This window comes from Uloborus diversus, chromosome 4, assembly GCF_026930045.1.
Source record: "Uloborus diversus isolate 005 chromosome 4, Udiv.v.3.1, whole genome shotgun sequence".
In the NCBI taxonomy this organism is placed as follows: Eukaryota; Metazoa; Arthropoda; class Arachnida; order Araneae; family Uloboridae; genus Uloborus; species Uloborus diversus.
This window is the reverse complement of record NC_072734.1, coordinates 3,098,381-3,121,309: the sequence shown is the minus strand read 5'-3', so window position 1 is coordinate 3,121,309 and position 22,929 is coordinate 3,098,381. Positions and strand designations below refer to the sequence as shown.

Sequence of the window (22,929 nt, the reverse complement as noted above, 5' to 3'; positions counted from 1 at the left end):
TAAGGGAAGAAGGATTTGTCTATTATGTGCGTTCAATGTTGCTAAATGGAATTATTATTAATGCCATAAATATTATTGGTGTGTTCAGTTTCTTAAAGAAATTTCATACGATTAACAGTGGCGTGTTTGGAATCATGACTTTTATTCGAAGTACCCAAAAACGGGCCGCCTAGTCTTCCGTTGTTTCACGATCCTGTTGAGTACTCCTATCGAAGTGGGGGGAGGGGGGGGGGCAATAAAGTTGGATTGGGGAGGGGTGGAGGTTGGACATAACAAGTTATATTTTTCCTGAAAGGGGTTGGTCATAGCAGACCACACACGTTTTTTCATGCCTTGAATTTGCAGTGATGAATATGAGCGACCAGAGCATTATGTTTATTGCGCAAATTTAATGCAAGTTTAATTGGTTAATAGAAGAAAGACTCGTTCATCATGTACGATCAGGGTTGCTAAATGGAATTATTGATGCCATTAAAATTGGTGGTGGTTTCTTAAAGCAATTTCATCCAATTAGCGTTGCCGTGTTTGGAATCATGGCTTTTATCTGGAGTACCCAAAAAGGGACCGCCTAGTATTACGTTGTTTCACAATCCTCAAACGTACTCATATGAAGGGGAGGCGGGGGGGTACAATAAACTCGGATTGGGGAGGGGGTAGAGGTTGGGCATAACAAGGCATATTTTTCCTGAAAGGAGTTGGTCATAGCAGAACCACACATGGTTTTTCATGCCTTGAATTTGCAGTTATGAATATGAGCGACCAGAGCATAATGTTTATTGCGCAAATTTAATGCAAGTTTAATTGGTAAGTAGAAGAAAGACTCGTTCATCATGTACGATCAGGGTTGCTAAATGGAATTATTGATGCCATTAATATTGGTGGTGTGCTAGTTTCTTAAAGCAATTTCATCCAATTAGCGTTGCCATGTTTGGAATCATGGCTTTTATCTGAAGTACCCAAAAAGGGACCGCCTAGTCTTCCGTTGTTTCACAATCCTCAAACGTACTCATATGAAGGGGGGGGGGGGGACAATAAAATTGGATTGGGGAGGGGGTGGAGGTTGATAACAAGGCATATTTTTCCTGAAAGGAATTGGTCATAGCAGACCACATGTTTTTCCATGCCTTGAATTCAGTGATGAATATGAGCGATCAATTTATTGCGCAAATTTAATTGGTTAATGGAAGAAAGATTTGTCTATTATGTACGATCACTGTTGCTAAACGGAATTATTATTAATGCCATAAATATTATTGGTGTGTTCAGTTTCTTAAAGAAATTTCATACAATTAACAGTGGCGTGTTTGAAATCATGACTTTTATTCGAAGTACCCAAAAAGGGACAGCCTAGTCTTTCGTTGTTTCACGATCCTGTAGAGTACTCCTATGAAGTGTGGGGGGGGGCAATAAAATTGGATTGGGGGGGGAGTGGAGGTTGGACATAACAAGTCATATTTTTCCTGAAAGGGGTTAGTCATACCAGACCACACATGTTTTTTAATGCCTTGAATTTGCAGTGATGAATATGAGCGACCAGAGCATAATGTTTATTGTGCAAATTTAATTGGTTAATGAAAGAAAGACTTGTTTATCACGTACGATCACTGTTGCTAAATTGAATTATTACTAATGCCATAAATATTATTGGTCTGCTCAGTTTCTTAAAGAAATTTGATATGATTAAGTTCCTACACAACTAGAGATGAAAACAGTCGGAAAAAAACCGGAAAATTTCCGAAAAAAACGGAAAAAACCGTTTTTTATTTTTACTTCGGAAAAATTGAAAAAACGAATTTTTTCAACTTTTCAGGAGTTTTAATTGAAATTTTCAGAAAAAAGTGATTAGACATTTCTCATACTTAAATTCTGATGGAATGCCCCCCCCCCCCTTGTATGTTAAAATGCTGTCCAATTTTGATAATGCAAGTTGTTGTATGATAATATAATTTGCATATAGATGAAAAAACATTTAATACTTTTCTGGATTTAGACTGGGTTAGAAAAAATCAAAATCAATAGCTTTCATTTGCAGATAGTAAAGTTACACTGTAAGGAAGGGAAATAATACTTAATTTTCTGTCAAACAATATCAATTATGTTTGAAAGTCAAAAATTACAATTATTATTTTAAGTCAAAAGCGATCTAAAATAGGAAATGTAATTGTTATGATCAGACACATATTACTCAATATTATCGGTTGAACGGCGACTTGACTTATTTCTGGTGTTAGACCAAGAAAGCTCTGAGTTATAAAACAAAATGGTTTATTTTTTTTTCCTTTGTTTCTTTTTCTAATGAAACTTATTTTTACGTGTAATTCTGACAAGCAGAAAAAGAAGATGTGTGGATTGCATATGTTTTTTAATGCTTAACCCTTTATATGTTCCCAGAAACACAGAGCTATTAAGAAACCCTATTATTATTCAGTAAAAAATCAATTTTTCCATTTTTTTCCAATTTTTCCCGAAAAAACCGGTAAAAAAACATTTTTTTTTCACCACTTCAAAATTTCCGGAAATTTTACATCTCTATACACAACACAAACATTCTCTTGGAGAGTAGGGAATAACATGCCGGAATTTCTTCCTTGGGGTGGGGATGTGTGGACACAGCAAGTAGAATTTTTTTCCTGTTTTCGGGGGGGGGGGACCTGAACACAAATTTTTTTCTGTATTCCTGTGGAGTCGGGAGGGGGGGGGGGACGAGTAGATATAACAGGAGAGATTTTTTTTAATGGAGATTTTCGTTGTAACAAATTTCGCATGCATATCTAATAGCATGAATATGCAGTGATGAATATATGAGGACGTAGAGCATTGTTTGGACTTAGAGCATGGTTATTGCGTAAAGTTAAGTGGTTAAAAGAAGATAGATACCTTCATCATGTACGGTCAGAGTTGTTAAAAGGAATAATTGATGCATTAATATTGGTGGTAAGCTAGTTTCTTAACGTAGTAGGGTAGACCGGGGCACATTTGCGAGGATATTTTTCAATGAATTTTCTAATTTTTGTGGTTAAACTTAGGGAATTTTAGATATTGTGGTTTTATAAAGCAGTTAATGAATTCAAAATTTATTATATACTAGGTGTACCCGCACGGCTTTGCTCGTAATAGAAAACTTAAAAGGTCTTTTGGTTCGCCTGTATATTTACAAATAATGTATGGTGAATTTTCTCGCCAATTGGCTTGTACACATGTTATGGTTCCGGGTTATGATAATTTCGTAACTCGCCAATTGGCTTGTGCCCATGGTACGGTTCCACGTTATGATAATTTCATAATTTGCTCGTCCACCTTATGATAATTTTGTTCTTAACATTGGAATAGAAAAAGAACCACATCGAATTTTTGAAAAATCGCTTCGAGGTGCACACCCCTATGCTACAAATTAACTTTGTACCAAATTTTATGAAAATCGGCCGAATGGTCTAGGCGCTATGCACGTCACAGAGATCCAGACATCCTACAGAAGTCCAAACATCCTCCGGTCATCCAGACAGAGAGACTTTCAACTTTATTATTAGTAAAGATTAAGTTGTTGCACAGTTTGTGATTTTAATCGTAAAAAAAAAAAATGTTTTTGAGTCCAAGTCGGTTGCGTAAACTTGCCCTGGATACGGGGCAACTTTACACATCGAGTGAAGCTCGTTTATGCATATTAAAATAAATTCAAAGGTGAAGTATTTCCTTTTGCATGTTTGTCCACACACAATCTTCTACTTCGCCATCAGAATCGTTTACTAATTTCCTTTTTACAGAGTGTGCTAGATTTTTTCCCTGTCACAGGTTTTGGTTGCATACTTTTTGATTTTTCTGTCTTCTAGTTCTGCTTTAATAAAGACTAGTAAAATTATAAGTAATTTCTCCTTTTTGTTTTGTTCTGAATTTTTTTTTAAATTTATTTTTTATTTTTAGCTTCTTAATGCCCTTGTCTGAGGGCTTTTTTAATCGGAGTATCAGTTAGGATTGCGGGCATCCTCTATTTTTTTTTCCTTTCCTGGTTCTAAGCTTTAGTCCTACTTTTTCAAATGGTCTCAGTTGGGGTGACGAAGAGGAAGGCCTACTGGGAGAAACACTCAGATTATCGATACGCATTTAAGTCTAAGAGACTTCTGCTGCACTGGCAGAGGCGGTAGAAGGCCTATTAGTAGAAGACGACGTTGGTCTGTCAGTCACGTACAATGATATGAAATCAGCCCCATAAAACACTTTGCTTGACACCTGGGCTGCGGAGTTGGAGGAGAAATGACCGACTCCGATTCCGACTGATGGATTTGGAAACGTACGGCTCCGACTCCAACTTCGACTCCGGCATTTTTATTTAATTATTTATTTATTTTTAAAATCTTCCTCCCCTCATGGGAAGGGGGAAAACCCAAAACAGAGATTGAAATATTAGTTCCTTTTTATGAAATTTTCGTGTTGCGTTTTATTGTAAACCTAAGATGCATACAACGTTAGAAATTCAATTTGAAAATCAAATAATCCAATAGTTGCGATTTCTGAAGTGAGATTACTTAAAAATCCCATTTTCAAAGCAAAAAAAAAAAAAAAAAAGGACCCCCTTTAATATTTAACAAATAGATGTTGATCAAATCCTGTGGTTTCAATTTTTGAAAGCAGTAACTTGAGAGAAAAAAAAAACATTTTCGCTAAGTCAAAAAAAAAAAAAAATTTCTAGAAGGGATAGACAGAACAAGTGAGAAAGTTTTTCTGGAAAGTGGATGGGGCGCACCAAACTGGTCGGAATATTTTCCTGTGGGGTTCACAATAGACTATATAGACCCGTGCGGAACTCCGCACCATGGTTCGAATCGTTTCATAAGGCATTTCGTTCTTTAAAAATTTCAAAGAAATAACATTATGATGAAGAACCGAAAAAAGTAAACGTAAAAAAGTAAGCGCACAAGAGAAGGCATGTAAGTTGAAGACATCAGTAATAAAACCTTGTTAAATACAATGTTGTGATAATTTGATTATCGTTCACCTTTTGGTTGTGCGTATTTTGAATGCAAATATAAATATCATTAAAAGTGTGGCTCAGTGACTCGTGAAAAAGCAGTAATTTTGCATGTGATAAAACAGGTTGTGTCAAATACAGCCCATGTGAGCATCTGACGGAAAAAAAAGAAACATTAAAGAGATATTTATTGGCACGGATTCGAACAGGCGCCATTCTGATTAACAGCACGACACTCAAACAAACCTAACAATTGCGCCTTCTTTTTCGAATGCTATTCATTGGAGGAATGCGTAACAAAAAACAGCAAAAAAGCTTTTTGCCGAAAATAATAGAATCATGTGTATATGTTTTGTCATTAGCCAGCATGATACGATTTAAAATAAGGGGGAATTTCTTCAAAAGATAAGAAAGATCTCGCATACTGACAGAAAAATAATCCACAGAAATAATGTATAAGATAAGATATTGAAGAGAAGTGTTTTTATTTTTGAAAATTTTTACATTTCGTTATCGAAGGCTGCTTGGACCGTTATGGTTTAGATGGCAGCACGTGTTCATCATTTAACAGCACGGTTAAAATACAAAATGTTTTGAACTAATTTCTTTTTTAAGTGTAGCTCTTCGAATGTAGTAAAAATGTGGTAAACTATTTGTTTTTTTGCAAAAAAGAAGAAAAAAAAAATATATTTTAACCTTCAAATTGAATTAGTAATTTTTTTATTTGTACAAAGAGTCAAAAACTCATTAGAAGAATCTATATTTCAATATACGATTTATTACTTTTTCTGAACAAAAAACAATTCCATTGTAGTGTGAAATAATAAACCTGATACTTATATTTTCGCTTACATTATCCTTTAATTTTCTTACCGAAGCCAAAGCTTAAAAAAAAAAAAAAAAAAGCCTTACAATTGAGAATCAATTTAGCTCCATGTTGCATCAAGTATTCATAACAGCAAGAAGCGTTTCCATCTTATCTATTCCCTCACATTTCTTAATCATTGTTATTAGGTGTTCATGTAATGCGTGATATTTCTCTAATTTTTTTTGATGCAGATTGTCCGGACATGGGCCCGAACCCTTATTCTCCTGGTTACCAGTCGACTGCTCTGCCGATCAAGCCATTCAGTTATGACGGTTACGGTGCAAGTTAAAATTATAAATTTAACCGAAAACCTCGTTATGATTCTTTAAAACAGATTTTTTTTTTTTTTTGGAGGAAAAAACAGTTTTTAGACCGTGGGTCTATTTTTCGTCAGTAGCCTGCACGATAAACTTTAAAATAAGGTGTCAATCAAAAAAATCGATCAAGAATTGAGGAAGATGTCACGTAGAAACAAAAAACATTCTATAAAAATAATATGTAAAGATGTGTATCGCATACTATATCGGATACATGCGAAGTACTAGTTCGTTATTTCTGTGGATCTGAAAATCCTCTGGTCGGTCTCCTGCAGCTGTTTTGAGATGCTTTCCCTCTCCTTCAGTATTATGCCTAAACTGAGGAAGTAAACAATTGTTTCGTGTTATCATCTATCGGTGGCGGCTGAAGATGAACTCTTGCTTTCATGTGTTTCGAGTTATCGATACTATTCGTCTTGGTGCTTGAAGAATTACGAGTTTGAAGAATTGCGTAGGTGCAAGGCTATAGTTCAAATACCTTAAGTTTTTTAAATTAGTTGAAATTTGAAAAGAAATGAAGCTATTTAAAGCAAAGAATAATAATGCATCGGAAAGAGATATTTTGGATCAGATCTTTCGAAAAAAATAATGTTTAAGTCAAATTGGATCCACAATGAGGTCCCTCAAAAGCTGTTAGTGATTAGTATCCAAAGTAACTGTGAGTTATGAAAAAGTCGCGCGGAGATTATATGAATGTCGCCATCGCGTAACGAAAAATCACTTCAAAGTGATCAACAGGTGGCAGTAATGAGTCCCTTCCGCGGTATTTATTTACATTATATTAGGCTTGATTATTTCTTTTAAAGTTTCGTTCAATCAGCCTAGTGCAGGGCAGCAGGCCAATGCACCGTGTTAGCCTTTTTTTTTGCATCAGCAAACCTATGAGATTTCGATCCTTTCTTTCCTTTTTTTTTTTGCGCCCTTAAACCTGTGCGTCTTCAGTTTTTCTTTTTATTTTTGCGACCTCAAACCTGTGCGTCCCCTCCCCTTTTTTGGTCCTCGATATTTTTTTAAAATTTTATTCTAGACGTGCCCTCGAACATCTGCATCTTCGTTTTTTTTTTTTTTTTTTGCGCCTTCAAACCTGTACACCTTTGTTTCGTTTATTTATTTATTTATTTATTTATTTTGTGTCCTCAAACCTGTCTGACTTCGTTTTTTTTTTTTGCTGCTTTAATTCCTTTTCTTTTTCTTCTTGCTCCTTTGAACCATGCACTTTCGCTTTTTTTTTTTTGCGCATTCGAACCTTTTTTTTTCTTCAATTTTTTTTAAAGTTCACTTTATTTGTGTCCTCGAACGTGTGTGCCTTCGTTCTCCTTTCTTTCTTTTTAGTAAGTTCGAATCCGTGCTCCTTCAATTTTCTTCTTTTGCCGTCAAACCCGCCCGCCTTTGGTTTTTTGCGCAATCGAATCAATGCGCCTTTTGGAGTCAATGTTGGCATCCTCTTGGGGGACCCGGTCCTCTCCTGGTCCAGTGCATGCGGAGCAAAATGAAATAGTTTACTTTGTACTCTTACTTAATCATATAGTAAATCACGTGCAGATTAATGTATGAAAAAAATCGTTTGCATTAATTGAATAGGACTCTGATTTATTCCTTCATTTACTTATTTTCTTACTCATTCACTATTTTTCCCTCAATTATATTTTCTCATATATTAATTGATTCATTCTTTCATTTAATTATACATTGCATCAATATAAAATTCTTCGTTAAATCTTTTAATTTCTCATTATTTGTTTGATCAAAAATATTTTTACTAATTAAATAAAAATATTTCATTAGAAAAATATTTTATATTTTACTTCGTTTCATGAAAAAACATTAAAACACATTCCCGTAAAATGAAACATACAGTCAAAAAAAAAAAAAAACTTTTTTTTTCGTTTTAAGTAATTAAATAAAACCATAAATGAGTGAAATACACCGCTAGCTCAGTCATTTCCAGCCGAGGACTGCAGTTTCGTGCTTATTAGCACTCATCAACCCGGCATAGGAAAGTGACTGAGCTGTAGATGGAGAACCTCTTAAGGAAGCCAAGAGTGCGAAACAAACTGGAAGCTAATATAGAATTAGCAGACTGGCTAATGGGCGGTAATTTACTGAATACATCAATGAATGCTCTAGAGTAGCACGTTTTATTGTCGTCTGTAAACGTCGAAAGGAAAAGTTCGTAAAAAACGTTTCAGGAAAATAAGAAATTTAATAAGCTGCGAAAAGATGAATCGTTTTTAAAAACAAATAAAAATAGAAGGATGAAGCACTTGGGGGTGAGAAATTGCCTTTGCATCATAGTAATGGATCACCGCTATCTACCAATCACAATGTGAACAACGGGTCACGTGGGTCGCTTAAAGTCAGAAAGTTGCAAAAGTGCCGAAGATGTCTATTGGTTAATAAAGTAAGTGCCCTTGGAGGAGTCAATAATGGAAATATACAAAGCGCTACATTCGCTATTAATCGAGTTCCAGCGTCTTAAATGAACAAAGCACATTAAAAAATGTGAAACTCCGTAACAAATGTGGTATTTTATTAAAGTTACTGTGCTTTGTATTTCTGTGAATTTTAGTAAGACTCTCATAACGAATTATTGCAGACACGTGTTTCGGTGTTACAAGGAACACCTTTTTCAATGCAAAGAAGTGTGAGCTTCTGGATGAAAAGTCATCCGAGAAAAGCAACATGGTGGAACAGGAGATAGTATAAATATCAAAAAAAAAAAAAAAAAAAAAATAAACAAAACAAAAAAGATAAAATGACACCTGGAGGCAAAATTTATTATATAATTCCATCAGGAAAATACTGTTAAGTAATAAATTTTCCAAGAAAACCCAAGTTTTATTACTTAACAGTTTTTTCCTGATGGAATTATATAATACATTTTGCCTCCAGGTGTCATTTTATCTTGTTTGTTTTGTTTAATTTCTATTTTTTGATATTTTTACTATCTGCTGTTCCACCGTTTTGCTTTTCTCGGATGACTTTTCATCCAGAAGCTCACACTTCTTTGCATTGAAAAAGGTGTTCCTTGTAACACCGAAACATGTGTCTGCAATAGTTTGCAATTTTTGTGCTTCATAACGTTGGATTACTAATTATTTTAATTGTCAGCACAAAACTATTTATTCGTTACTGTTATAACGAGTATGTTAAAAATGTACATGTTTTTGAAATGATAAAAATCAGCATTCCTCGGGTATTGCCTTCATAAGCCTTTGGTAGCGGGCTCTAATTCATGGTCCAAATGGTCAGTCGGTGGATTTTTGAAAGAAGAAAAGATTCAGCGCCCATGTCACATGGTTATGCGGCATTTTGGAGATCCTATGATTGCCTATTTGGCTCTGGCACTCTCGGTCAATTTAAATTCTTGCCATCAAAATTGTCTGCACTATTGACATATTCCAGGCCCCACAATGTATGCCCGTAAAAATTTTTAGGTCCAGAGATTTTCTCTTTAGAATCTTGATTTGTAGGTGTTCTAATGTGAGAATATCTTGGGTAGACATGTTGAATCCTGCGCAAAATAATTTTACAGACCATCAAAGATAGCGGCCATTTTGGTTCACTTGCCCATTACATTTTTCACAACGAGTGTACCTACAAATTTAATTTTAGTTTGAACTTAGATTTTGGGGGCCTAGAAAGTCAATTAATGCAATATTTACGTCATAAAAGCCACTCTGGCTATTTCCACATTTTTTTTACGTGAGATATCTCTGACGTTTTTTTGTTTAGCATTCTAGTTACTAAAAGGTGTACAGAAATTAATAACTCTTAATGAAACCAAACGATTTTAAAGTGAAAAATCTTTTGCGTAAATTAATATTTTTCAAGGTCACTAGCGCAGCCAGCCATACCTTCAGTCGGAGGTTTTTTGATCAAAAATACCTTCTGAAGGGGTTTTTTTTGAGGAAAAAACCTTCTGAATGGGTTTTTCAATCAAAAATAACTTCTGAAGGGGCTTTTTTGATCAAAAACACCTTCTGAAGGAGGTTTTTTGATGGAAAACCTTCTGATTGTTTTTTTTTTTCGATCAAAAATACCTTCTGAAGGAGATTTTTTGATCCAAAATACCTCATGAAGGGGTTCTTTGATTCAAACAGCCCTTTCATATGCATAAGCTTTTGTATTTGAATTTGCATTCATATTAAAAACAGCGGCTTTGGGGGAAGTTTTCACCCCCCTCCCTCGCTGTTCCACTGTTCAAGGTTATTTATCGCCTGCTATCAAAGTAATTGTTTTCGAGTAAAAACATTCCACAGTTACAAATACTTTTTGTTTTATGTTTTTCTGTGACAATAACTATTCAAGCAATGGCTGATATTTCTAAACTGAGTTCAGAAAGTTTTGGTGTGAAGTTGAAGACATCTGAAGAAAGTTTTGACAAGCGAAAATGTAATGTCAGAAGGAATCGATAGAAAAATTATGTTCTCTGGAAAAAAAAAACCGAGTTCGTGAAGCTGCTGAAATACGCAAAGACGCAATATTGAAAAACGCTGCAAGACAATATAGTTTATCATTGCAGCAACCAGTGCTACAAGAAATACACGCGAGGAAAAATGCTAAAAGAAATGGCATTAAAAATACACAGGAAAATTATTTTGAAAGTGTAAACAAAGTTTAGAAAAATCAGAAAGTACTGAAAGAGGTCTAAATCAAAACGAAGTTTTTGTCAGAGTAACAGATCTTAAAATCGATATGTATGTTTCTGCTGCGAATTTATGTGCACATCTAAACTGTATAAGTTCTTATATTCGAAAGTATGAGTGAGGAACCAATATACAGTTTGGGCAACATCTATCCTCAAAATTTGAGCTGTTTAAAAAGGCAAATGAATTATTAAAGCCTCTTTTAAATGCTGGACATGGATTTATTCTTTCAGAAGTAAAAGAATTGATGCTCAATGCTCAATGTAGATGAAAATGCAATGTCTTATATTAATGAAATAAAACTTTTTCTCCTAACAATGTATAATGAAAGGAGTCTTTTCTGTGCTTCCGAAAGAAAGAACGAACCTTTGCTTGTTTTTTCTAGTCATTTATTTCCAAAAGTACGTGCTGCTGCTAGCCACTCACAAGAAGCTGTGAAGACTGCAGAATTCATCTTGAGAAAATCAGTATGAGATGTTGATTTTTGACTGTAAGAGAAGTTCTGCAATGTGAGTAAAGATGGTTCAGGATGCTCTTGGTTCAAAGGATGAGGAAAAAAGTCAAATAATGATTCAATCGCTACGCACAAATATCAAAAGCTTAAAAACAGAGTTAGAAGTTTTGGTCAAGGGATGTAGTGACAAATCGGAACTGTGCAGGTATTGGGAAGTTTTTCGTTCACTGGTATCACTTGTAAATTACTTGATTATTGCTGATACCGAAGAAAAATACACATAATACGTTCAAACTGTTGAGTTACTGTTTCCAGTCTTTCGTGAATTTAACTGCATCAATTATCTACTATATGCAACATTTTACATAGAGACATAAAGAGGATTAGGACGCTAGAAAATGAGTGTCCCTACCTGTAGAAAAAATTCATTCAAGGTAAATTTGTTGTTTAAAAAAAACGAATGGTAAATTCAATGCTGTGAAGCCAGACATGAAGTTGGAACAAACAATTCAACGGTCACAGAAAAGTGCTGGAGGAATTGCAAGGCAGATGAGACAAAGTATGTTGCCGAGTCGCATTTAGAGTATCATGAAATTTTAATGATATGCAATGTGTTTCTTGGTCTTACTATTCCTCATTTAATGGATCGCTGTGAGAGTGTCCCGTATCATTATCTTTATAGGTAATCATAGCCAGTATTTTGATAAAAATGTTAAAAGACTTGTTAATTTTATGTATCAACATATAAATCCCTATGAGATTTCTGAAGCAGGCAATTTGACAGCTTTCTCACTAAACAACTTGTGAATGGTAGTGTCAAGATTCGTCTTCTCAGTATTTGATCAGAACAGTACTGCCAGTTTAAACAGGAGACATTTGTTTCAAAACTTTTCTGATTTACTTTCAAAAGTCAACCTACCATGCTTTGATGCACACAGTTCTTCACAAAATATCACATCTAAGCTAATGGGAAAGAATCAACTTTAACAAGGGTACAGAGACATGGAAATAGCGAAAGAAAGGGGAGAATGCATTAAAAATATTTTAGCTCATGACTTGTTTTCCAACGAACACATTATGTGATGGTGATTCACCTACCAATCTAGATGTTATCGTTGCACAGTTGCAGGAATATCTGTTGCCAGAACATTTTCAATTTAGCAAAGTATCCCCGATGAAAACTGCCCTCGTTATCTATTTCATGTCACAAGTCCGCTAAATAAAGAACACTTTTGGAAAAGTTATCAGCAATGTTCTGCACGGATCCATTTTTGTATGCTCTTTTCATGAACTTCATGTTGTGTTCGATAGTTATTTGCAGCATTCTGTGAAATAATCTAAAAGGATGGGAAAAGAATCAACTAAAAGGCACAATAAACCCCGCTGTAATTGACAGAAAAACACTAGTACCTATGCAGGAAGAAAAAATCTGGCCTTCAGTATCAAAAGAGAAAAATTTACAGTAAATTGCACGCAAGGAAATAGAAGAAATCGCCAAAACGTGCTACATTTTCAGCGATTGGTAGCGGTTAATGAAGAAGCAATCCGTAATACTTATCATGGGAGATTTGAGACAGATCACTGAAGAACTTAATTACAATAACTCATTAGAAGAAGCGAGTCTGCGAATTGTTCCACATATAGACTGGGCTGATAAAAATGGTTCAAAAAGAGTGGATGCGGCATCAAATGATACAGACGTCGTAGTGCAATAACATGCAATGCAAAAACCGATCGTAACCTTTTTTAAAATTAACTAATCTTGTATTTTTCGATTATTGTGTTGTTAAAGGAACATGTACGTGATAAACACGAGTTTAAAATGAGCATTCTGGATCATTTATTAATATTTGTACATTTTTTGGTAACCAGAATATTCAACAACAAATGTCAGAGATATCTCCACCTAAAACTGTGGAAACAGCCAGAGCGACTTTTAAGACATAATTAATACATTAATTGACTTCCTAAACTCCAAAAACAGCAGTTCAAAACTAAAAGTAAATTTGTAGGTACGCCCGTTGCGAAAAACGTAATGAGCAAGTGAACCAAAATGGCCGCTTTCTTTGATGGCCTGTAAAATTATTTCGCTCAGGATTCAACATGTCTACCCAAGATATTCTCGCACTAGAACACCTACAGATCAAGATTCTAAAGAGAAATTCTCTGGACCTAAAAATTTTTACGGGACTACATTGTGGGGCCAGGACTAACATAAGTATTAAAATTAAAGTTTCAAAATTGATACCATATCGGAAGGAGGGGGGGGGGAGGAGGTTAGCGCTAGGTCCGTAATAGAATGGCCAGGGAACCACCCGAATAGTGTCAAAATGAGAAAGATTGAAATAAGTAGCAATCAAAAGAGCAAATTTGAGGTTTTTTTTTTTTTTTTTGACGCAAAAATTATTTCCCTTGTGCCTTTGTTATCGAGAAATAATCCCTTGAAATCGGCCAAAATTGAAAGAAAAGCATAAAATTTTAAGACTTAGTTACAGATTGAAGATATCTTACGATTTTACCGTCAGCAAGAGGCAGAACATCCATCTGCGAAGCATGTGAATAGATGTCTGTCTTCTATTAGTAACTGAAAGTCGCTAAGTTTGGCGACTTTCCTTAATTTCGGCTGACTTTAAGTCCTTATATTTCAATAAAATAGACAAGAAAGCAAATAATTTATGCGTCCGAAAACATGTTTTACAGTGTTATTTTGACTGCCTCTAGCTTAATTTTTTTTTCACTATTACACTGTCGTAAGGTTTCCTGATAAAACTTTTTCTATAGTTGCATTGGAAAGGAAATATGGACAGAATTATTTTTAAAGGAAAAAAAAATCAAACAGCAAAATCAATTAAACATAAACGAAATCTGACATAAAAAATATAAAAAAGCAAACGCAACGTCTCTACAGAGTGGGAGATGCACAAAGGGAACTCAAAATATTTGTCACAAAAGAAATCAAAAACTTCCATGTCTTCGAAAATAAATAAAACGCGGAGAGGGAGAAGGGGAGAGGAGGAGAAGACATTGAGGTGAGAGGTGCGGGGGTGCAGGACCCTCAACTCCCGCCAAAACAAACAACACAAGATCGTCGCCCGCCCATCAAGGGGCGCATGCGCCCCTGTCCAAACGCCCGAAACCGCCCCCTTTTATACCTCACTCTTTCCGCTTCGGCCGCCCGTTCCGTCAGTTGCCATGCGGCAGTTGAGCGAACGACCAGCTGCCGATCGTTTATCCGAAATCTTCCGAAAGTTAGCGAACCTCGCCGGAGATTGCCGAAGTGGCCGCCGCTGAGATTTCTCCCGCCCGCGTGCTTTTCCGGGACATCGTGGGAAAAAAGAGGTAAGAGACACTTCCGGTAACTTTTGCGGGAGCTTTTAAGATTCCGAAGTTTTGGTACCAGAAGAATCTTGCGGTATTCGGGAAGTTTTGCTGTAACTTGCGTGAAAAAATTGTTCGCAAACATTTTTTTTTCCTTTGAAATTGCGAACTTATTATGGCGTAATTATACGTATTAACACAGCTGAAATTAATAAGAGTTACACACAAAAAAATTAATAATGTAAAGATTTTTTTTTTTTTTTGAGACCCGATTTTAACAACATCTTTAAGTTTTCTTCTGACTGTACATGAATTTACAACATTTGCTATTTTTTGTGTGTGTTTTACGATGCTTGAAAATTAAGAGAAGGAAGTGATTATTTAAGATTTTGTCGTTTTCCGATTGGTAAATAAAAGCAAGCAATGGATTTTCTCTTTGAGATCAATGTAAGGAGATCTTCCACTTATACACTGTAAAAAAATTCCGAAATGTTACTGAGTATTTCCGTGTAATGAATCTGGATTTCAATGGTCTTCATCCACTTCCTGGAAAAATCAAGTATCGTTGTCAAAAAGTTTCCTGAATTGCTACAAGCCCCACGAATGCAGACTTTTCACTGTTGTGAAAAATATATTTAGCTCCCAGATTAAAGATTAACTGAGCTTATTTATACAGTGTATCGGCTTCAGCTGGCTTGCGGACCGTCCAGACTGGTGATACGCCGAAAGGGCTTAAATCAGTCTATGGTCTACTTGACTGTGCAAGAATCGCAGGCGAGTAAAACTCTTGACATTTACTTGCAATTTGAGTTAGCTTTGGCCATGCTTTGCAATACTGCTTTTGGAGCTTTCCTGGAAACTCAGGAAGGTGCAATTACATTATACCTACCTAAGCTTACGTTAAAATTCCAAGGACACGACTGGCTTTAAACGGGAAGATTTCTGAATATTTCAGGAAGCTTCCGGAATAATTTAAGGAAGGTTACCGATTTTTGTAAGATATGTTACTGGTAGAAATTGGGCATATCAGCTGCCCACTATTTTCCAGGAACGTTTCTGAATCGTTTTTACAGTGTATGAGAGAAAAAGACGCATGTCAACGATAAGACATAATCCAGTAACTTTTGCGGGAGCTTTAAGAATTTCAAAGTCTTAGAGCTGTAATATAAATTTAAGAATTTTTCGCCTACATTATTTTTTCTTCGAAATTACGATCTTTTTTCAGCTAAAATATCAACGCAGCTCATTTTAATAATAATCATATAACAAAAGTTATCCAAATAATTTTTATTTTTGGTTGTGGTCCCCAATTTCAAGAAGACTAACTGCCAGGAGATTGTTTTTTAGAGGTGCGTTAGTTTCAGATTTTTCTTTTCTTTCTTTTTGTCTTTTAAGATATTTTAAAGCATTAAAAGCAAACGATTTTTTGCAATTCTGTTGTTTTCCTTTTAATAAATAAAAGCAAGCAAAATGGGTTGTCTGACTTTGAGATAAAAGTAATAAGATCTTGTACTTGTATTAGAGAAAAATAATCATTGTCAACGATGAGAGATACTTTCAGTACACCGTAAAATCAAGTATCTTCACAAAAAAGTTTCCTGAATTACTAAAGAATGCACGAATTTTGCTACCAGTTTAAAAGTTGACTGAGCGTGTTCATTAAGTGTATCGGCTTTACTTTAATTACGGCTCGTCTGGGTTGACTAAGCTCCCTATGGGAGCAAATAAGTCGCTGGATTGCTGCAGCTTTGCGAGGCTGCAATTGCAAGCAAGGTTTGATTCTTGCGTGCAATAATTCGCTTAGCTTTGGCGATGGTTGCGCTAATGCTTCTGGGAGCTTTCTTGGTACACCAGTACGGTTCTAATCAAATACATTAAACCTATTCAATTTTTGTAGAAGGTTCACCACTGCTTTAACAGGGAAAATTTCCCAGTATTTTAGGAATGTTACTGACTTTTATCGGAAAACTTTCCTGGTTTTTGTAAGATATGTTACTGGTTGAAATTGAGCACATCAGCTGTCTATTATTTTCCAGGAACGTTTCAGAATCGTTTTTACAGTGTAACTTTTACGGAGCTTTTAAGCCTCCACCGAGATCCAAAAAGGGCCCCTTGTCATTGTAGTCTCCAGGCCATGAAACGTATTCTGCTCCGATTCCGAGAGGAGTTTCCGATTAAGCTGACGGCCTCTCATCGGCCCTGCCAAAGTTTTAGCATGAACAGACAGCTACTTATTTAGCAAATAGCAGAAATATGCTGCTGTGGGCAGGTAAGGACAGCAACTGCAAATCTTTCGTTTGAATTTTTGTTACTTATTGTACGTTAGCTGTGTTTTACAAGCTTGTTCATTTGGTTTACACTCAAAACAAATTACAAAAAAAAAAAAAAAGTCCGCTAGGGTCTCGGATGTCAGAATTCTCGGTTGATAGAAACTTTATAAAAAAACTTATCAGGATCGTAAATTGTATTAATTAAAAATACGATTGAATATTCATAAAAGATGGACAGATAAAAAGTAATGTTTTACAGTTAAAAAATTGAAATGAAAAATAACTTGTAGTACATTTTAAAAAGTAAATCGCTTCTTTTTAGCTATTCCAAGTTAAATATTGAAATATGCATTAAAAACCTCACAAATTTCCAGAAAATATTTTTATATTGAAATAGAAATTTCATCATTTCATAAAATTTACTTTATTTTCTTTGAAAAATAGACTTCATTATCGGCTCGGTTGACAGAAACCTCGGTTAATCGAAGCTCGGATAATCGAGGTTCTACTGTACCTGCACACGGTAGTATATGCAGTTAAAAATATTCCACAATGTTTTTTTTTTCTTTGTGTTTGAGACCTTGTTTTAGCTAAAGTACACTGCTGTTGAAATAAATTGAAAAATTTTAGTAAGCGTTTAGATAGTCCCTTAACTGCATGCATTTGTTTTTTTAATTTTGCGGTTGTGAAATTTCATATTGTTCAAACTCGTGGGAATAGTTAGCAGAGATTTACAGGCAGCTCTTCAAAAATTTCGTTGAAGTTTAAATTCAGAAGTTTTTTAACGATAGTTCTGTTGAACCTTGAAAAAGCATTTTATTCATTCTACGCTCAATGAGAAATGTAAAATGAAACATATCTGCAAAACGCTTTGCTGGTTAGAACATAACTGTAGTATTTTTGACTTTTTCCACGGTGTTTGCTTTTTACTAAGATGCTGTTTTAACACGATATATCCAATTACTTAGTGATTTTATTTTGCACCGTCGAAAGATTATTTTAGTTTTTTCCCCCCTTTTTATGTTTTTTTTTGTGTTTATTGTTCTTAGAAAAAAAGATATGCTGAGAATACCACATGACGTTTTTGTATGCATTTTAAATAATATACATATATTTTTTTTAACTCAAAAGAAATTGGCTACTTGAAGGAGCGGTAGAAATATGATTTTAAAAGCGCAATTTTTAAAAATGAATTCTTATCTATTTTTTATTGAATTTCTTAGGCATTTTCTACATATGTAAAATATGGTAAACATAAATATGGTATTTTCAAACTTAAAGGAATTTAATGTTTTTGTCTGAAGCTGCGGCAGCAGAAACTAAATAAAACGTGAAAAAGGAACAAAGATGCATTATAAAAATACCTTAAAGTGAGAAGAGGTGCCCCGCGGGCCACTTCTGGCCCGCAAAGCTGTTATGTGTGGACCGCCGTTTTGAATATCATTACAAATCGAAATCCACGATTAATGACAATTACAAATTTCTAGCCAAATAGTCGGAAATCTGTTTCAGAAAAAACAGAAAGGTTTATGAAAGAAGCATAGTAATTGATAGCAACAATGATTGAATTTTTATTGAGCAATCACGATTGCTTATTGTTCTCACTTGACTGTTTTGAATTCCTACCATTTTATTTTCCCGCCAGCACCCTCTGCCAGCACCACCGTCGACCGGCTCCTCACGATGCTGCTCCTCTTGCGAAAACCGTCTCCAGGTTGCGTCCATATCTTACACACACACGCATACACTCACACGCCTACACACATACACACACTCATGCCTGTGCACAGACACAAACACACACTCCAACACACACACACACATACACATACACACACTCATGCCTGCACACAGACACAAACACATATACCTATATGCACACACACACCGAACGCATACACATACATGCGCGTACACACACAGCACTGCCTACACAACACGCACACACATGCATACATACATACACACACACACACATGCGCCTTCACAAACACACACGCGCATTCATACACACACACGCTCGTGATTGCGAAAAACATAATTTGAATTCAAGATGCCGAAAATTCAAATTAATATTTTGTTTCTTTCCTTTTCTCATATTTACCCATGGTATATAGAAAAATTATTAAATATATTGAAATTTCATTAGTGTTCTGGCTCACGAGAATTATTTTGGATTTTGGAGTCTAGAAGAAAATGGTTGGGTACCACTGATTGTTGCAAACCGTCGCAGAAAAGACAGTTTTACAGATTCGTAATAGAAATTTTGACAATGTTCAATATTGGTTCTGTGGAAATCTCGCTAAAAAGGAAGCGATTATTAGCGTTTTTTTTGTATAACGATTAATATATCGACGAAAACAATGAATATTCTAAGATCAATCCTATTTCAATAAAATATTTTATTCGCATGACTGAAAAAGAATGCCATAACCCTCATTGCGTTTCTACGTGCAGCATACAAGTAACTGAATTTGCTTATCCCGTGATTTTCACGTGCATGACGTAATATCCAAACCTTATTCCACTACATGAAGTACACCGCCAGCTCAGTCAATTCCAGCCGAGGACTGCAGTTTCGTTCTTATTAGCACTCATCAGCCCGGCATAGGAGTGACTGAGCTGGAGGTGGAAAACCTCTTAAGGAAGCCCAGAGTGCCAAACAAATTGGTAGCTAATACAAAATTAGCACTGACCAAACGAGTGACCGAAACAATGGTTCGTTTCAACTCGAATATTGAAGGCAAGGCTGGCATTTCATGTATTTCTGCCTTAGCCCTGGGTATAGCCCTTACCATTTCATACACATTTATGATTTAAAAAAAGTGTTGTTTTTATTCGAAGTCTTACTTATATATATATATATATATATATATATATATATATATATATATATATATATATATATATATATATATATATATATATATATATATATATATATATATATATATATATATATATATATATATATATATATATTGTACAAGTGATATCCTTTCCAACATGTTTCAGTTTTGTAGAGGAAGCGACAGAAAAAAGTTATGTGTTCATTCGAGCCCGCCTAATGTAATGAGTAGTTTGCCACGAAAATTCATTCTAATATGCGGAATATTCCAATACCCATGATAAAATAACTTGCATCGATGGTGTAATACACTGAAATTTTATTATGTTAAGTGGGATATTCTTTTTTTTCCGGGTATTCCAAATAGCGGGCTTGAATGTACTTATTCTTTCTTTCTTTTTTTTTAAATACACAAATATATCTCCTCTAGAATGTACATTTCCCAACAATGCATGACCTTTTTTTACTCCTAATTTTTAAATCAGTGTTTGAAGAGTAAATTAAAATATAAAAGCTGGATAAAGAACTTTGACTTGTTGTTTATCTAAAGATCTTTAAAGATCAAAGCTCGCAAACATGACCGGTGAAAGGTGATAAAAATTGCAAAAGGCTTCTTTGTTTCTTGCGCCACAAATATCGCTCATTATAGAGAAATCTGTGAGTCATTAAACTCATCAAATACTGCCACAAAGATTCCCGATTTGATTTATGTCTTAGGAATATTTTTGAAAGCTCATTCGTGAAAAGCTAACAAAGACACTTTGTTTTAGTAAATACTAAATTAAGCACACAGACGTGAATTTGTGAGCTTGGCTTAAAGAACTATTCAATGGAAAATTTGCATTAAAAATAACAGAATCCTGTAAGTTTATTCAAAAAATTTCTGTTTTAGGTTGTTTGGTGATATAATTGGGGACCGTTTTCAAAAAATGTTATTATAATTCAGTTATGTGTTATTTTACATCCGATTTAACGTAATTCAGTTATTAATTTTATTTTATTTAATTGATGAAGTAAGATTTCTTTTTCTTTCTCTACGGTGGTTAACACTTGTTTCCATTTTTCGCTTTGTGATTAGTAGATAGCGCGTCTCCCGATCCATTCTGCTTGAAACATTGTGTTCAAAAGGTTGTACTGGAACTTTTGCGAAGATTTTAATTATTAGTGACGAATGGAACTCATGAAGCAAGAATTGGGGGGGGGGGGGGGGGGGGGGCGAATCGCGCCTCTAACAATAAATATTATTGTCTGCTTTTTACTCATTGAAAAGTCCAATGTTTATTTGTATATTTTTTTGTTTAATTTATTTAGAGTTGGTTGGGGTAAGTGGGACCCCTTTTGAGAATAGTTCGTTTTTGAAACTCAATACAAAAGTTTTGAAACAAAAAATTTAAACTTACTGTCTTATTTTATCTTGGACATAATTAATAAACAAAAGTTTATTACTATTTTCTAAAATAATGCTTTAAATATTGTTAACGATTATGTTTTTTAAAAAATTGGATTGGTGTTCCACTTGCCCCATAATAAGGGATAAGTGGGTCATCCCCCCCTTTAATTTAAATTTAAATCAAGCATATCTAAGAAAGGGGAAAGGGAGTCTTACATGATAAACTAAGGGTATTTTTAGTGTGAACAATGTTTTTTGTAAATGCATCCCCTTTTGAGCTATTTACTGTCTTATAAATCTGTATTACGGAAAACTTTAAAACGAAAAAAAAAAAAACTATTTAATTAGTGAAACTTATTGAAAGCCTATAGGTATATATTTTACTTTTACATATAAAGGTGTGTTTAATGAACGCAATACAGTTAATCAAGATCAATTTATGTAACTTTGCCAAAACTATAAGTTGAAAAAGAAATGGGAAACATTAAATGACTGCGTCTTATGTAAAGTTGGCTAAGGAAGAACCATTATCGCTTCATCACCAGTAATTATTCCAACATCATCTTCACTAAGCCAATAAAAAGTGCCACTATTTCTATTCGTTTTTGCAAATTCAACAGTATTTTTTAATTTGTATCATCAACCCTTCCAACATTAAACCTATTTAAATCTTTATGATTTTCTTTCACGCATATTTCACAAATACATAATTACCACTTTTATCAGTTTTTGTAGCTGAACTATCATTCCCACTCAGTCATCATAGTTGCCTTGATTTTCTCCATTAGAAATATTTAATCAGAGTTGCTTTTGATTTTGAAATCCCCATTATTATAGGGGGACCCAATTACCCCATATAGCAAAAATTTACGGGGTAAGTGGGACCCCTCCTCTTACACACCTATTGATAATATTTAATACAAAAATTCTTGTTGCTGTATGACTTTAAGTTAAACTATGCGTGAAAAATTAATTTTCATTAAAAAAAATAATAATGAAAACTAACCTGGAAACAATTTTTTGAAAAGTGTTGCTCGAACTCGCAAAAAAAAAAAGATAAAAAATTAATTTGAATTTTGACAACTTGAATTCAAATTATGTTTTTCGCAATTACGAGTGTGTGTGTGTGTAGGCGAGTGTGTTTGTGTGTGGGGGTATGTGTTTATGTGTAGGGGGTATGTGTATGTGTGTAGGCATGTGTGTTTATGTCTGTGTGCTGGCATATGTGTGTGGGTAGTTGTGTGTATGAATGTGCGTGTGGGGGGGGGAGGGGTATGTGTATGTGTGTGTAGGCATATGTGTTTGTGTCTGTGTGCAGGCATGAATGTGTGGGTAATTCTGTGTATATGTTTGTGTGTGTGTGTATGTGTTTGTATGTGTGTGCGTGCGCGTGTGTGTGTAGTTGAGTATGTGTGTGCGTGCGTGTGTGTGTGTGTGTGTAGATGTGTATGTATGCGCGTGTGTGTAGGGCATAGATGCAACATGGAGACGGCTTTCGCTATAGGGCAGCATCGTGAGGAGCCGGTCGACGGTGACTCTGCGGAGGATGCTGGTGGGAAAATAAAATGATAGGACGCCAAAAACAGTCAAATGAAAGCAATGAGAAATCGTAAGTGCTTAAAAAAAAAAATCAGATTTTTTTTTTGACTAATTGCTATTACCTAAAAAAAATTTCCACGAATCCTAAATGTGTGAAAAACTAATTACTGTGATGAAACTTAACGTGATCAGTGCAATAAAGCTTGAAAAATTAATCCATATTTCAGTTTTAGGGGTGTGACCCACCTACCCCAACCAACCCTACCTTTCTTTTTTTTTTACAATTTCTTCTGGGTTATTCTTTACTTGTTTT

General features: G+C 34.8%; 1 protein-coding gene across 1 annotated transcript in view; it reads left to right on the top strand.

Annotated features, from left to right (window-relative positions):
• Positions 1-14,504: 14,504 nt before the first annotated feature.
• LOC129221572 (LIM domain only protein 3-like) overlaps positions 14,505-22,929 on the top strand; it is a 205,075-nt gene continuing 196,650 nt past the window's right edge. The window contains exon 1 of the mRNA XM_054856076.1: positions 14,505-14,590. The gene's annotated coding sequence lies outside the window, so the exon portion shown is untranslated. The remainder of the gene's footprint in view (positions 14,591-22,929) is intronic.